Raw genomic sequence first — 16,533 nt, 5'->3', positions numbered from 1 at the left:
TATGTTGTAGGTAAATAAGTTAAACAAACTTAGATTTTTGATTTATGGGTCCAAACATTTTAAGTATTTTTTAGTCATGCTTACTTAATTGTTTAAGTAAAGACAACATTTGGGTTTAAAGTGCACAACATTTAATACAAACTGATTAAAGTTCTAGCTTTATCCCCTTACTCCTTCACGAAATCCATGGATGCCACTCTGGCTCCCTTGCGACTCCAGGGCTTTTGTGTACTAAACTACCGGGATGACTGGTTAATTCTAGCGTGATCCAGGGAGTTGACAATTCAACATCAAGATGTTTTGCTCACCCATATCAGTGCATATCAATCCCCAACACATGTAGGGTCAATCCTATCAACATTTAACAAGTTAAAGCTGGGTCTGGGCATCCCCTCAAGTCTCTACGAGAGACTGTTGGGGCTTATGACAGCAGCAGCCAATGTCATACCTTTGGGCCTACTGCACATGAGACCGTTTCAGTGGTGGCTGAAAAGTCAGGGGATTCATCCAAGGACGAAACCCCTGCGAGTAGTCAGTGTTACGTGGCGATGGCTACATGCTCTCAGAATTTGTAGGTGACTCTGGTTTCTATGGTGACTCTGGACAATCTAGAGGTGTTTACTTACCACAAGACAATAATGACTGTCACCTCTCTCATGGGCTGAAGCGCAGCCTTAGATGGCTGTCTCAGGAGTGGCCCTCATCTGGAGTGGCATATAAATCACCTAGAAATGCGGGCTGGATTCCTAGCACTGAAATTCTTAATTCCTCAGTTGAGAGGTCACCATGTGTCAGTTGTAACAGACAATACAGCAGTGGTCTCATATATCAACCACCAGGGAGGGTTATGTTTGTGCCCCCTGTTCAGGCAGGGGCAACTAATTCTTCGCAGGGCAGAGGGAAAGTTTTTGTAAGTGAGTGCAATGTAAATTCCGGACAACCGGAATGTGGGGCAGACATCCTCTCGAGGCAGGGGCTGAGGCCCGGGGATTGGAGGCTCCATCCACAAGTGGGGGAGTCTGTATGGTGGCAGTTCGGCCAAGCAAAAGTGGATGTGTTTGCCTCCGAGAAGACAACACACTGCCCGCTGTGGTGTTCCCTCACTCCTTCTACACGATGGCTGGACACCATGGCACACACATGGCCAAGGTCACGTCTGTACGTCTTCCCCAATCGCTTTGCTCCCATAAGTTCTTGCAAGAGTTTGCCAAGACCGTCTACATCTGCTTCTAGTAGCAACTTATTGGCCAGCTCGAATATGGTTCTTAAAGATAATATCCCTGGGAGATTCCCATTTGCAGGGATGTACTGTCTCAAGTCAGAGGGTTGATTTATCACTCTCTGCCAGGAATATGGAAACTGTGGGTCTGCCTCCCAAGGTTGTAGAGACCATGTTAAATGCAAGAGCACCATCCATGACAAAATTGTATGCGCTCAAGTGGCAACTTTTTGTCTTGTGGTGTGAGGAATGTCAGTTAGACCAAGTAAACTGTGTAATAGCTAAAGTGCTGGAGTTCTTACAAGGATGTTTCACAGCAGGGTTGGCTCCTTCTACAGTTAGGGTCTACGTGGCCACCATTTTGGCCAGCCATGCTCCTATTCATGGAGCATCTGTGGAGCAACCTCCTCTGACATCAAGGTCCATGTGTGGTGTCAGCCAGCTGGGGCCCAGGACCTTTCCTAGGACCTTTCTGTGGTCCAGGAAGGTCAGTCAGGTACACCATTTGAGCACTTAGAGTCAGCCTTAGAGATGCTTTTGACTCTAAAGGTAGCTCTTCTGCTGACCCTGACATCTCTCAAGCGAGTAGATCAACAAGCTCTCTCTATTGCCCCTTGCTGCCTTGACTTTACTCCTGGATTGGCCAAGGCCTTCCTGTATCTTAGGCCGGATTATAGTCATAAAGTGCCTTCGTCTACTGCCCAGCCGGTAGTGTTTCAGGCTTTCTGCCCTCCTCTGTTCCTTACATTGGAACAGGAAAAATTCCACCTACTGTGTCCAGTAAGGGCTCTCTGTACTTACGTCCACCTCTCCGGCCAGCTGCGTAAGTCGGAGCAGCTGCTAATCTGCTTGGCGGCGACAGTAGAGGTGATGATGTGTCAAAGCAGCGCATCTCTAATTGGATAGTGGAAGCAATCTCTATCGCTTATAAGGAGCATGGTCTCGCTACACCTCTGGGCATAAGGGTTCATTCCATTAGGGCGGTCACCTCCTCAAAGGCTTTATCTTTAGGGGTACCCTTACAGTATGTGTGGATGGCTCCAAATTGTGGGTGGTCTACGCCGCACGCATTTATTCGAGGGTCTTGCAGTGACCCTCAGGCTCTGACCTTTTTGAACAGGCCATATCCTCAGTATGACATAGTGGGTATACTCATTCCCACAGCATGAAGCTCATGCAACATTGAGTTCCCTTTGAAAGGGGTTATGCATGTAACCCTATTGCCTGAGAAGGGAAAGAGATGTTGCATAGCTTTGTCATACAGGGGTATACCTGTGAATGGCATCTTTGTTTCAGTTAATAGAGGCTGTTGAAGTGGTTACCAGGCGCTGTTTTATAGTCACATGACGCACGAAATGCCACGTCACCTGACAACGGTAGGCCTATAAATAGGCATGATTTTACACAGACTTCAGATACCAGTCGCGTGCAAGGGCACTTCCCACAGCATAACAGGGAACAGGAAACAGTAACCCAGGTGATTTTTCTGTGTCCTTTTTGTACTTTTGCAACCTTACACTGGATGTCATTCACCGTGATAAAACAAAACAGACTTCTTCAGCACACTTGAACCTTAAAACAGTGATATGGCTTCATGCTTAAACAGCTGGACCACCATTATCGACTTTGAATGATTTCTTACTCTGCTTTGACAGCTGTAAAATAAATTCTTTTCGCCCCATAGCATTGCTTAATTCGGGGATGCATGTTTCATTAAACATTTCATTGATCCTTCGTGCTGGTTGCTAACAGCTTGTGTGTGACCTCATTAAAAAAGTCTACCCTCGGGCTTCACTCACACCTTCTTATTTTACTTTTAGAAGCGTTGATGACTTTAATGTGCTGGGTAAATACACTCCAAATGAGAAGGGAAACAATTAAATTGTTATTTCAGGCAGTACATTGTTTCAGAGTCTCTTTGACCTTTTGTTAAAACAACATCTGCAGGCAGTGGGAAATTTATGTGCTCTCTGCTACTACCTGCATGGCTGAGTGCCAGAGCACTGGTCGCTGTTTGTCTAACATTAAAGGAGAATTATCTAGTCCTAGCCGTCTGTTGAGTGACCAGGGAAAAAAAAGAAAAAAAAAATTATCAGTGATGTTAAAGAAGAAGACTCTGAAACTTCTCACCCCCCTAATGAGAAAAGTTATGCACCTTATTAATTCAATTTATTAATAAAGGATTCCAATCTGGGGTTCCCAGTCGACACAGTGCACACCATCATTCTCCAATTTGTCATCCTTAGAGGTAAAAGTGTGTTAAACTGTGGGATCTACACGGAGCATAAAGAAGTTTCTCCACACTAGATACGATTAGAGGGTTTTTTTCAGACTAAAAGATTTAAAGCCAAATCACTTCAGTTCATGATTCATTAGCCTAATTGTGAAGTAGCTCGCTAAGGACATGGAAGGACCTAGAACAAGTTATTACATAATGTGCTCTAGTATTTTTAAATTAGATTCTCTTGAATGAACAAACAGATCAATATACAATATTTACATTTGCGTCATTCAGCTGAATGGGTCATAAACGTGTTTTTGTCTCTTCGAACGTGCATGTTTCCCTTGGTTAAGAAGGAAATGGTTTGAATTCATTCACGTTATTGCTCAGGCTCGCGTACATGGTACTAACTGTCAACTATGGCTTAGTGAGGCAAGCTAAATGCTATTAGCTATTTAAAAAGGGGGAGGAGCCACTCAATTTGTCCCGTCCTGACTCCCTGTTTCAGTGGAAATTACATCAACACCTCGTATAACCTTGCACGTTTCAAGGCACTTCACAGGAACTTTAAATATTTAAGGGCCTTGTTCGAGGGCTCAACAGTTGCAGCTTGGTGATGGTGATTATATTAGAAAAGACACTGAGAAGATGTCATACAACAACTAGCAATCATTGTGAAGGAAAAGGAGCTTCCTAAAGTTCCCTGGAATAAGATTATGAAACAATACTTAAATTAAAAAAAAGTGAGAGCGTGAAAGACATTAAACTTCTGTTATATTGTCAATTCAAGTGGTTCAATAGTACAGTATGTAGGTGGGTAAATTCATGAAAAGACAACTAATCCCTGGATTAGATTTCACAACACACTCTCAGATTAATGATAAGGAAGGTGAGAGTGAAGCCAGCAGCACTTGAATAGAGTTGCAGGATGACCTGAAAGCATCAGGATCAACAGATACGCAGAGAACAATTATGATGTACAAGAAGAACCTGAAATGGTGCACTTTAATCTTTAATTAAATTTGATTTATTATGCTTTAAATATTCACGACCATCTGTTATTTTGACTTGGGTCATTGCCTCACGAGTTACCATTTAATTTTAGCATAGACTCAGTGCTTTGGACTGCTGTATTTCATTTTATTGAGGGTCTGCGTATTTGGAGAAGGTGATGTATTCTGTAGTTTTGTATGGTAGTCTGTAACAAATGGAAATTGGAAATGTCTTTACAATTACGTCACAATAATGATGATGTCTGTAGTCACATAGTCAGTTTCACACAAGACATACTGTGAAGGAGTGAAAGAGAGAGTCAGCTGGAATGAGACTGCTGATAGCTCTATGTGAGATGGATGCTGTCCCCTGGTTTTTATCATCATTCTCTTCTGAAGTGGTAATAAAGTATAAACCAGTAAAAGCTCTCTTTGTGTTCTTCTACATCACATTTCCTCCTAGTCACATGATTTGACTTGCATTTCCACACCATTCCCACACTTTATGATATTTGAAATGTGGTTATGTGGTCAAACTGATATCAAGTTCACCATTTCCTTTTAATGTATTTTTTAAAAATGTACTTTACCGTCATTGCTTTGTCACGACTCTTAAGCTGCGACTTCGCATATCTCCTTACTAACAGGTTGGGCGCTTTTCTACACAAACCTACTGGTCATAATTAATTTGGGCACCATCATCTATATCTTGTTTTGTCCCAAAAATCCATTTAAATTCATGTGTGACAAATAAAGCTGGTGACTGGTTGGAAGTGTATTTCATGCAGTCAGTGTCCTTCCAGGTTTCACTTTCCAATTCAAGGTTAGGGCCCAGGCATGAAGGCTGAATGTTTCATTTGGTAGTGGGGGTTGAATTGTGAATGCATCCCTTCTGGCAGAGTGTCGTATCTGGGGACAGTGAAAGAATATGGAAGAAGAATTGAGAGGGAGAAGGGAATGGAGCAGAGGACACTGGTCTAGGGAGGTCAGAGTTTCTAGCTGTAATGGATATAATACAATATCCATACCAACATAAATCCATAACAAATAGTTATTTATTAACTTACTGAATGCTATGCTTCAGTGTAATTCAGTAGTGTGCCCTTAATACTAGACATTGTCTAGTGAAAACAATGGTGAGGGAAAAACTCCCTGAGATAACATGAGGAAGAAACCTCTTCTGGATGACACTAGATCATGGGATTATAAATCATTAGAGTACACAGGTGTACAAGAGTAAAGAATAACAATACTAAGTGTGTTTCTCAGTGTGAGCAGATTGTGAATAAGAGTCCTGGGATGAGCGGGACAACGTTTGTGATTACAGCAGCAGTTCTTAGGTAGAAATCTACAGTATCCAGGTGAGATTAAACTTGAGACTTTTGGAAAGTGTAAATCTTTTGGGTGTTCATGTGGGACCATCTACAGCAGCAGACAGTGGGTCACAAGTGCAGAAGCACCAAGCAGAAGAAGTATCATGATGATTGAAGCAGGTCCAGAGGGCGAGGGTGAAGCAAGACTATGTGGACCATCTGCCAAACGTCCCTGTTAAAGAATTGTTACAGTGGAAGAGAAATATTAGACATATTAGAACAAGGGCACAGAATATATTACATATTTATAAATATATATAAAATTAATCAACGCCCTTTGACCGATCCGAATAGATTATTCAAAAGCGCCGTGGTATAAAATCCTTTCAATATTTAAACAAACCTTGTGAAATGTTCTCTCGTTTTCTTTTCTAAGTGTGTAGGGCATGTTTCCATCCTTTAAATACCTAAAGAATTCCTGAACATGAGTTCCTGGATGAATTCCTGTGCTGTATGAATATGGTGTTAACATAAATGTAGCTTTTAAAGTGTCTGCACAAAGAGTATTTTCGAGCTCTGAGCCTTTTGTGCCACTGCCAGGTTGATTTTACATAGTACATAAGCAGTGTGAAAACATACAGCTTTGCCTGTCATACCACACCGCCTCTGAGATCAAGTGCACTTTAATAAACGCTTGCTAGCTAAATATAGTTTGTTTTAAATGTCAGGTAAGAGGGTATGTGAAATCTGTGTTTGACCATTTAGTGCTGTTCAAGAACTAAAACCGAGGAGCTCGGTCTAATTCTTCTGGTGAGTCACTAAATAAAATGGGTTCTAATAAACTGAATGTGGTGAGAAATGAGCTCGAATGTTTACCCTGATGATGGGTTTGGTTTAAATGATCAATATTGTCATTGCTATTTTTTTTTGTTGTTGTTGTTGTTTTTTTCCTGAAAGCATGTACTAAGCATGTAAGTACTAAACATGGCTTTTACGGCTCTAATATCATAAGTGAGATATAGATGTACTATACGCAACACTCCATTTCATTCTGTCTTCATTCTGCAATTTATTTTCCCTGATTTATTTATTTATTTATTTATTTATTTTTCTTTTCAGACTACCAAGTGTTTGTGTTTGATGGATTAAAACCCTGTTTTGGATGATTCTATACAAGAAAAATCCATATACCTCAGAGGCGTAACCTACACACTGTAAAACCGGATGAGTTCATTTAACTCAAAAAAATTGAGGAAACTAATTACCTCAAAAATTTTTACTTTGATAAATCAATTTCTTTAAACCAAATACACTTAAATATAACAAAAATGTAACAAACTCACACTGGCCTGGGAACGCCTCCGGATCCCCCAGGCAGAGCTGGTTAATGTGGCGCGGGATAGGGAAGTTTGGGGTTCCCTGCTGGAGTTACTGCCCCCGCGACCCGATTACGGCTAAGCGTTTGAGGATGGATGTATGGATGAAGTATTACATCCATTGCTGCCTAGTGAACAGACTCTGCTTTCTTTTCTCCGCCCCCGAACCTACACTCTCAGCGAGGCTCTCTGACTCCAACGAGGAAGTGAAAGCAGACTACATTACTGAACACTTCCATTTTTCAGTGATGCCAGTAGACCCTAAATATTGGAGCGGCATGGACTTTTCGGCTAAATGCATAAAGTGAGAAGCGGAAAATAAATGACTTTTTTTTGTCATTTTATAGCGTTTTTACCTCAAATGGCAGGTTTTCCACCATGATTAGGGATCCTGAAAATATTTTGGAAGCTTGTGCTAAATATACCACCCCAGAGAGGCTTCTCATAGCCCAGCTAACCAAGTGTGAAATAGCTTTGGCTAAGTATGGAAAAGGAACCATTAATATTGATAAAAAGAGGCAAGCTGCGCTCAAGGTGGAATGGAAGTTCCTGCTAAGAAAGTGATTAATGTCACCTTCACCAAAAGGGAGATAAAACACTTTGATAGAGGAAAAGCACAAACACACGTGCGCACAGACAATTTTGCTTTCACACAGATACTAAAGTACATGTCCACAAACATACACTCACAAGTCATTTTTTCTTCTCTTTTCTCCAAAAGATTCGGGGTGTAATTTAGTTGCAGTCATATTTCTTGGTAAAGACCTGTATTGCAGCATTACGCGTCAGCATTTTTCAAGACACACATAGAGCATTACACTACATTCTTTCCTTATTGTCCATTTTCCCATTTTTATGGAAATTGCACTTTAATAATCACTAGGTTTTTATAAAATGTCAGATCTGTCAAATCTGTGTTTGACCATTAAGCACAGTCAAGAAGTAAAATTGAAGAGCTCTAGTCCATCTGGTACAGTACTCAAAAAAAAAAAAAAAAAAAAAAAAAAAACGAAAAAAAAGAGAGTATAAAATGAGTCCAAATATTAACCTTGCTGAAGAGTTTGGATTAAAATGATCCATTTTTCAAATTTAATTATTTTTTTTTACTAAAAATGGACTGTTTATTTATTCTCTTCTCTGAAATATTTGCGGTGTAATGTAGCTGCAATCATATTTCACTGTTAAAGCCTGTATTGCAGCATTACTTGTCAGCATTTTTAAAGACACACGAATAGCATTACACCACAGTTTTCCTTATCGGCCATTTTTCCATTTTTTTTTCTGAAAAGCTCTGAAAGGGTGTCTAATGAACCCGGCTTTAGTATAATCCCGTTTTTAAGTGACATAATAGCTGGTGGGACGTGGCAGGCTGAAGCGCCTGCCTGTGTTTTAGTTCTGCACTTTACCAGAAGGCATGTCTGAAACACATGTTGGCAGTAAAATAAACTCCATCCCTCTGAATGTTTACATGGTGTTGGAGAGCCGGCTGGAGCTCACATCTGCTCCTCATTCTGGGGTTAACAGCTCAAATAAACACGGCACTCCTTACGCTTTTTAAACATTGCACAAAATAATGATCTTTTGAATTTCTGCGATCGCTTCCATGAGCAAGAAACAAAATGTTTGAGTTCGAAATGAAAGTCACGCAGGTGCTGGAGATGTGGATCTTATGAAGCAATTTAACAAAAAAACACACATTTCTGCACAATGCACCGTGATTGATTACCTTGTGCTTTTGTTTGTTATACACACAGCAGAGCATCCAGCTGCTGTATGGGCTCCATGTCTCATCATCAGCCAGATAACCTAATAGAGTCCCATCATCAGCATGCTAATTTAATTCAGCTCTCTTCTATTTCAGTGCATAGCATCAGGATTGTGTAGGGAAATACTGTGGACTAGCCATATGTCAGTTACAGGCATCAAGATGTCACAGGAATTGAAATGGCATCCACTCATATATACTGTGGTATCATGGATTCAAAATATACAGAAAGCACAATGGTCATGTGATCGTGTTCTTTCGTGAAGAGCCTGCTTCCATTACGAGAACAGGAATTGTCCGCACTTGTGAAGTGCCTGATAGCTCCATAGCTCTGAATCCCAACAACTGATGTGTGCCATGCTCTTCAGTAGCTTTTAAATAACATCATACTGGCGCCTCTGTGATCCACGGTGCCCGAGAAAGAAGCAACAGAAGTCATGCATTTTAAACTTGCTTGTTTGGAAGTATTTTACCAACTTTGGAGCCCTATTTCTGGCTACAATTACATATTAGGTGCTGCCATGAAGAGCATTATGTTTAATCAATCATTTTCAAAGTCCTCAGGCCATAGACTTTTGTTTACTCAATCGATCAAAGATTTTGGAGAACCAGACCACGGGAGCCTGGACTGCGCTTCTACGCTTTCCCTCTCGCCTCATCCTCATTCTAAACAAATCCTCATGGACCAATTTTCAGCACTAGCTACCTCTAATAGTGGCTGTGGCTGTGACTCAGGTTTTAGAGCGGGTTTGTCCACTAATCATACGGTTGGAGGTTCGATTCCCGTCCCACATGACTCCACATACCGAAGTGTCCTTGGGCAAGACACTGAACCCCAAGTTGCTCCCGATGGCAAGTTAACGGCTTGCATGACAGCTCTGCTACCATTGGTGTGTGAGTGTGTGTGAATGGGTGAATGACACACAGTGTAAAGCGCTTTGGATAAAAGCGCTATATAAGAGCAGACCATTTAATAGTGAAGCTGTTATAACTTATATAATAGACAACTATGCAAGTGTGCTCCCGACCCTGTGTAGGATAAGCGGTGCAGAAAATGAATGGATGGATGGACACAATCATCTGGGTTCACAAACAAAACAACCTGTGGAAACTTGTCCCTTAATTGTTAATTTAATTGCCGACTGGACACAAGAGGATTATGGAGCACAGATGTAAAAAAAAAAAGTTATTACAGACATCAGCCAGTGAAACTAATCCTGTCCAAACAGGGCTCAATACTATGCCCATTTAATTTGTCTCATGAGCTTGAATTCAAAGTTTGCACGTTAAAGACTAGTTTCTGTCTGGAAATGTTCAATGTTTTGGAATGGAAACTTGAGACTACCTTAAACTGAACAGATTTGACACCCTTTCTTTGTTGCCAATTTTTGCATTTTTGACTCTAACAGCATTTGTTGCACAGTGTATGAGGATGTCTGATAAATGTGTTGTAACAAGCTGTCAGATTTCCTGCTGAATTTCTGACATGTCTGAATATGTAATTCACGTCATGTAGAGTACGTAGTGCCTATTTTAGCTAGAAAATATCATTTAATAATGTTGTTTTGATTTTCTTGTATGCGCTGGTATATCTTTTAATGTTAAAGAAAATTTCTTGTTAAGCCTTAAACCCAAGCTTGACCAATGTAATTGCAGCATTAACCAATGTAATTGCAATTTGGTATATGATTTATTGGAATGTGCTTTTGGACAGAGGTGGAGTTTATTAAGCTTGTTCCTTGCAGAGGAAGCCTTAAGACTTTTGCCCCCCCCCCCCCCCCCCCCCCCCATACAGTCCAAGTAACCAAAACGTTCAGGCTCCAACAACTTCATAAAGGCATCGATGCATAACGAGGGCGGATGATACCGGAAGTGCTGCATTGTTTACAGCAGAGGAAGAGTAACACAAGGGGGTCACACCAGATACTGAAAGAAAAGGTTCACATACTTTTGCCACTAACAGATATGTATTTTTGGCTCATTTTCCTCAGTAAATAAATGACAAAGTATAATATTTTTGTCTCCTTTGTTTAAATGGCTTCTCTATATCTACTTGTGTGAAAATCTGATGTTTTAGGTCATATTTATGCAGAAATATAGAAAATTCACAGACTTTTAAGCACCACTGTATATCGATGTTGTATGGACATTATACTACAATGTATGGATTAAGACAATCCAAGGACCTAACCACTACAAGATATTAAATATCACATGTCTTGATAGAATCAGTCCACTTTGAAAAACACTCTAAAGTCTGAACTTTTGAATTTTCCACGAAAACGTTTATCAGACAGTCCAAACCAAAAGAATTAGATGCAATCAAGAAAAAATGTAAACATTTGGGTTTGGATGGAATTCACCTGTAACTAGCACTAAGGGTTTAACTGTGGGTCTGTAGTGTGTTCAGAGATGTCTGTTTTTCTTCTCACAGCTCCAAGAATCTGGTGTGGCTTAAACCTACACCACTGGTATGGCTGGTATCTGAGATAAAAACCTGTTATTAAAGGGTGTGAAGAAATGTTGAGCTTTCTTTACTAATGTGCTGCTAGAAAATAATTTCATGAGCTACAGAAAATTTCTTGAAATATACACAGAGATTGAAAACATTCTGAAATGAATGAAGAAGCCCATAATGGTAAAACCCAGTATAATATATAGAATATATAATATGATATATCAAAAAGTTGGTGTAAGATGAATCTAATAGGGTTGTCATGATTCCATAAACATATCTCAGAATACTATAGTATCACGGTATCAAGAAATACCACGAATACCTATGAAATATTGTGTTAATTCATCATTTAAATCTACAAACCAAACTGACATAAATACATAGATATAAGTGAAAAGAGACAAACCAAATTTTCCTCTGAATATTTTATTAATGAGAATGAATAACTGGCTACTGGAAAAAACTCAACAGCAATCAATCAGGCACTGGATGCTTATTAACGTCCTTTTACTTAATTCTGATAAGACAGAAGTACTTCTACTGGGACCACATGCAGCTAGAAGTAAGCTTTCTGATTACATAGTAACTCTGGATGGACTTTCTGTTTCATCTTGTACAGCAGTAAAAGACCTTGGAGTAATTATTGACCCCAGTCTTTCATTTGATGTTCATGTAGATAATATTACTAGGATAGCCTTCTTTCATCTCAGAAATATTTCTAATATAAGAAATATAATGTCACTACATGATGCAGAAAAAAATAATTAAGGCTTTCGTCACCTCTAGGATGGATTATTGTAATGCTTTACTGTCTGGATGTTCCAGCAGGAACATAAACAAGCTCCAGTTAGTCCAGAATGAACCTGCAAGAGTCCTTACTAGAACCAGAAGATATGTCCACATCACCCCGATCTTATCCACACTGCATTGGCTCCCAGTGAAATTTCACATTGATTATAAAATACTACCACTGACCTATAAAGCATTAAATGGTCTTGCACCACACCACAGTACCTGAGCGAACGTTTGATCTTTTTTAATCAAAAGGTGCAGGCTATTAGTTGGTACCTTGAATAGTGAAGGCTACAGCAGGGTGGGGGGCTTTCTCTTACAAAGCCCCGCAATTATGGAACAGCCTTCGGATTAGTGTTCGGGACTCAGACACAGTCTCAGTGTTTAAGTCCAGGCTGGAAACATATTTGTTTAGTCGAGCTTTTTGTGAATAGTTTTTCTTTAGGTAAAGGAGCAGATCTAGGAGGCTCACAGGGATAGAGTGTTGGGGTGAACTGGGATGTTTGGAAGCGTATTGATGATACTACTGTTTAAAAATACAGTGGCATTGGCAGTATTTTGAAGCTTTAGTATCGCAGTATTAACATAGTATTGGTATACCATGCAACTCTAGAATCTACTGGCTTTGCTTTTATAGCGTGTCACTGGTTGTATCCGTTACATGTCGTGTCTGTCTCACCTGTTCCCATTTCCCATATGATTAATCTGTGTATTTAAACCCCTCGGGTGTCTTGGTTCCCCACGCAGTATTTCAGAGTTTCACCGCATGAGCATTACAGAGACTTTTGTTTCCGTGTTTGTTGCCTCTTTTCTTGATCTCATGTTGTTTCTTGGTTTATGCTTTTGATTTCCCTTGTTATCGCTGTTTGTACGTCGCCTGACCCTAGCCTGTTTTTGGATTACGTTTTTGATGACAATTTGGATTTGTCTCAATAAAAGCCTTTTACTTGCACCCGTCTGCACGCCCATTTTGTGACAAGTGTATGGAAACGTTGCAATACTTTTTCATCATTACTAAGCAATTTATCCTGGTCAGGGTCACAGGGGTCCATCGCAGGGCACCATGAACACACACACACACATTCAGACATTCATTCACAACTAAGGACAATTTAAATTCAAATCCAACTACTGGCATGTATTTGAACTGGCAAGTGGGAGGAAACCGGAAAACCCAGGGAAATTACAAACCGACATTAACCCTTGCTGTGGATCGACCCAGGGTCGCTGTGAGACAGAGATGCTACAAGCTGGACCGCCATGCTGCCCTGTATGGAAACATACTTTTACAACAAGGATTAAACATTTGATCAGAAAGCAATATAATGTATGTAATATATGTAATCAGAAATGTTTCTAACATTACTAAAGATGTAAGAGGTATGGTAGCATGTTTCTCAAACTATTCAACTTTAGCATATAGGAAGGGAGGGGTCTAGCATTGTGCACATGATCACAGTGGCATGTTTTTTCACTTCACCTGGGTGCACAGTGCACGATGTTTCTTATCGAATTCTCTTTTAACATGAGAGTGCAAATATGGCGGAGAAAGTAATATATATATATATATATATATATATATATATATATATATATATATATATATATATATAGTCTAATTGACCAGTTGTCTCATTTTTTATTAATTCTAGAAAATGCCATAAAATTTCAATATATGTTTTGAGCAGAAGAGAGAATTATAACTTAGATATTGATTAGGCTGTCAATAGCTGGCTGTTGAACATTTTAATATTAGTTTTCATCAACAAAATGAACACTGACTACAGGTGCATATGAAAAAATTAGAAGATCATGGAAAAGTTCGGTATTTTTCGTAATTTATTTCAAAAAGTGGAATATTTCAAGCTTTTTTTTCTTTTACTCTTGATGATTACGGCTTACAGCTAATGGAAATCAAAAATACAGCATTTCAAAATATGAGAATAAAGAATTTATAAAACAGAAATGTCAACCTTCTGAAAAGTATATTAATTGATGCACTCCATACTTGGTCAGCTCGTCTGTATTGTCGGGTCTGGTGTCTCTTGTAGATTCTCTATGGCGTTCGGGTAAGGCGAGTCGGCTGGACAATCGAGCACAGTAATACCATGGTCAGTAAACCAGTTACTAGAAGTTTTGGCACTGTGGGCAGGTGCCGAATCCTGCTGGAAAAGGAAATCAGCATCTCCATAAAGCTCGTCAGCAGATGGAAGCATGAAGTTCTCTAAAATCTCCTTTTAGATGCTGCATTGACTGAGAGATTAAAGACTCAGGAAACCTTTGCAGGTGTTTTAAGTTAATTCGCTGATTAGAGTCTTCTCAGGTCATCATTTCTGTATTATAAATTCTTCATTCTAATATTTTGAGATACTGGATTTTTGATTTCCATGAGCTGTAAGCCGTAGTCATCGAGATTAAAACAAACAAAAAAGGCTTGAGATATTTCAATTTATGTGTAATGAATCTAGAATATATGAAAGTTCCACTTTCTGAATTAAATTACAGGAAAAAAATTAACTTTTCCCCGATATTCTATTTTTTTTGAGATGCACCTGTACTGTAAACCTACAAAATGGACGATGAAGGTAGGTAAGTAATAAAGTGGCCGAGAAATGGACTTTATATCAAGTGAACTTTCACTCTATTAAGATCTTCACGCACATGTGAACCTATACACAAATGAATGATTCTATATAATCAGAATATTGTCCATGTATATCCACTTATCAGGTCTAACGTAAACCATCCAAACATGGCAGCTTCCTCCAGTTGAGACAGAATGCCAAGGTTTACATTAAAGCCTCTGAGAGATTCTGTAAGCAGAACTGTGTGTGCTATTTGTTTGTGTCCTTGTGTGCATATGGTATTTATCATTATGTGTGTATAAATGTGTGTATGTGTGTGTGTGTGTGTGTGTGTGTGTGTGTGTGTGTGTGTGTGTGTGTGTGTGTGTTTGCCGCTGTTGTCCTGGACGATATCATTGCGTGTACCCTGCTGTGTGGGTGAGTGATGAGGCGAGTTTGGAAATGCATTTCTCACAGTGTGAGTGTTCAGCCTCAGCCTGCTGTGTGTTAGTGAGTTGCAGCAGTGTATGGAAGGCCTGCAGGGAGTGGGGACGTTGGCCAAGGGACAACATGCACACACATACACCCACAGACAAAAATTTGGTCCTCAGCACGATTAGCTTTATGCTTATGGATCTAAATGTGTAAAAGAACAAAATTCTCACACTTTCTGTCTCTCCTCTTTCTAGATCATTGTATAACTACAGCCAAGTAAGGAATTACACACTTGTGGGCTTACTGTTATAGGAAAATAATCGATGACTACATTTACATGGACAGCAGTAATCTAATTATTGACCTTATTCTGAATAAGACAATATTCTGATTAAGGTGTTTACATGCGTCGCTTTTAGAAAACTCCTCTCATGTTCCTGTTGTACATGTTATTGAACGTAGATCGATTAACAGCACACGTCATTACGTCTCCAACGTTCCCTCCAGAATTTCACGTATCAACATACAGTTGGTCTTCGTTATGGAGTCGTATACAGTTTTGGGAGTTTTATATTTCAAATTTTTACGAACGCTTCAAATGCGGTTAATTATTTGTCACGCTGTACGTGCAAATAGACGACTGCTTGAAGCCGTGGGCTGCGTCCCAAACCGCTTACATACTGTTTATATAGTAGCTGAGATACATGTATTTCGCCTACTATAGGCCTATAGTAGGTAAGTACGCGGTTTGGGACGCAGCCGTGCTCTTTTGTTTGCCGTCAAACGGTTGAGCGCTGCCGTGTGTGTACGTGTCCTGGTGCAAAATGTGGTGAAAACTCTCACACGACGTTAACAGTGTGATTAAGGTGTGTACATGTCTGTAATACACGTGGATAATGCGACTAAAACAGGAATTCTCCACACGTCTTAATTCCATTTGTGTTTACATCGAGTATGACTTTAATCGGATTAAGGTCATTAAAAATTGCTGTTTACATACTAGTTTCTTAATCAGAGTATCGTCTTAATCAGGTTAATATTGGATTATTGTTGTCCATGTAAACGCACTGAATGACATAGTAGTAATTTATTTATTTATTTATTTTTATTTATTTATTTATTTATTTGTTTATTTTTGTCACTTCACCTCCCACAGCACCTCATTGCCAGTCCTTTCTTCCACTTTGCATCTGTGGACCTCGGCATTCTCTCACTCCTTTGTTTCATCAGAGTCCTCCTTGCTTCCTGACTCATGGTGCGCATCATCGGCGTACCCGCTGAATGAATTTAATCAGTCTTTCCTTTGATGAATGCCTTGCCGGCCTCCAAAAAGGTTAGGCGTTATTAGTAATCAAGCAGAACTCCGGTAAACAGCAATATCTCAGCCGTGGCCCGCAG

Source organism: Ictalurus punctatus, chromosome 1 (assembly GCF_001660625.3).
Source record: "Ictalurus punctatus breed USDA103 chromosome 1, Coco_2.0, whole genome shotgun sequence".
Taxonomy (NCBI): domain Eukaryota; kingdom Metazoa; phylum Chordata; class Actinopteri; order Siluriformes; family Ictaluridae; genus Ictalurus; species Ictalurus punctatus.
Note: the sequence above shows the minus strand (reverse complement) of the source record.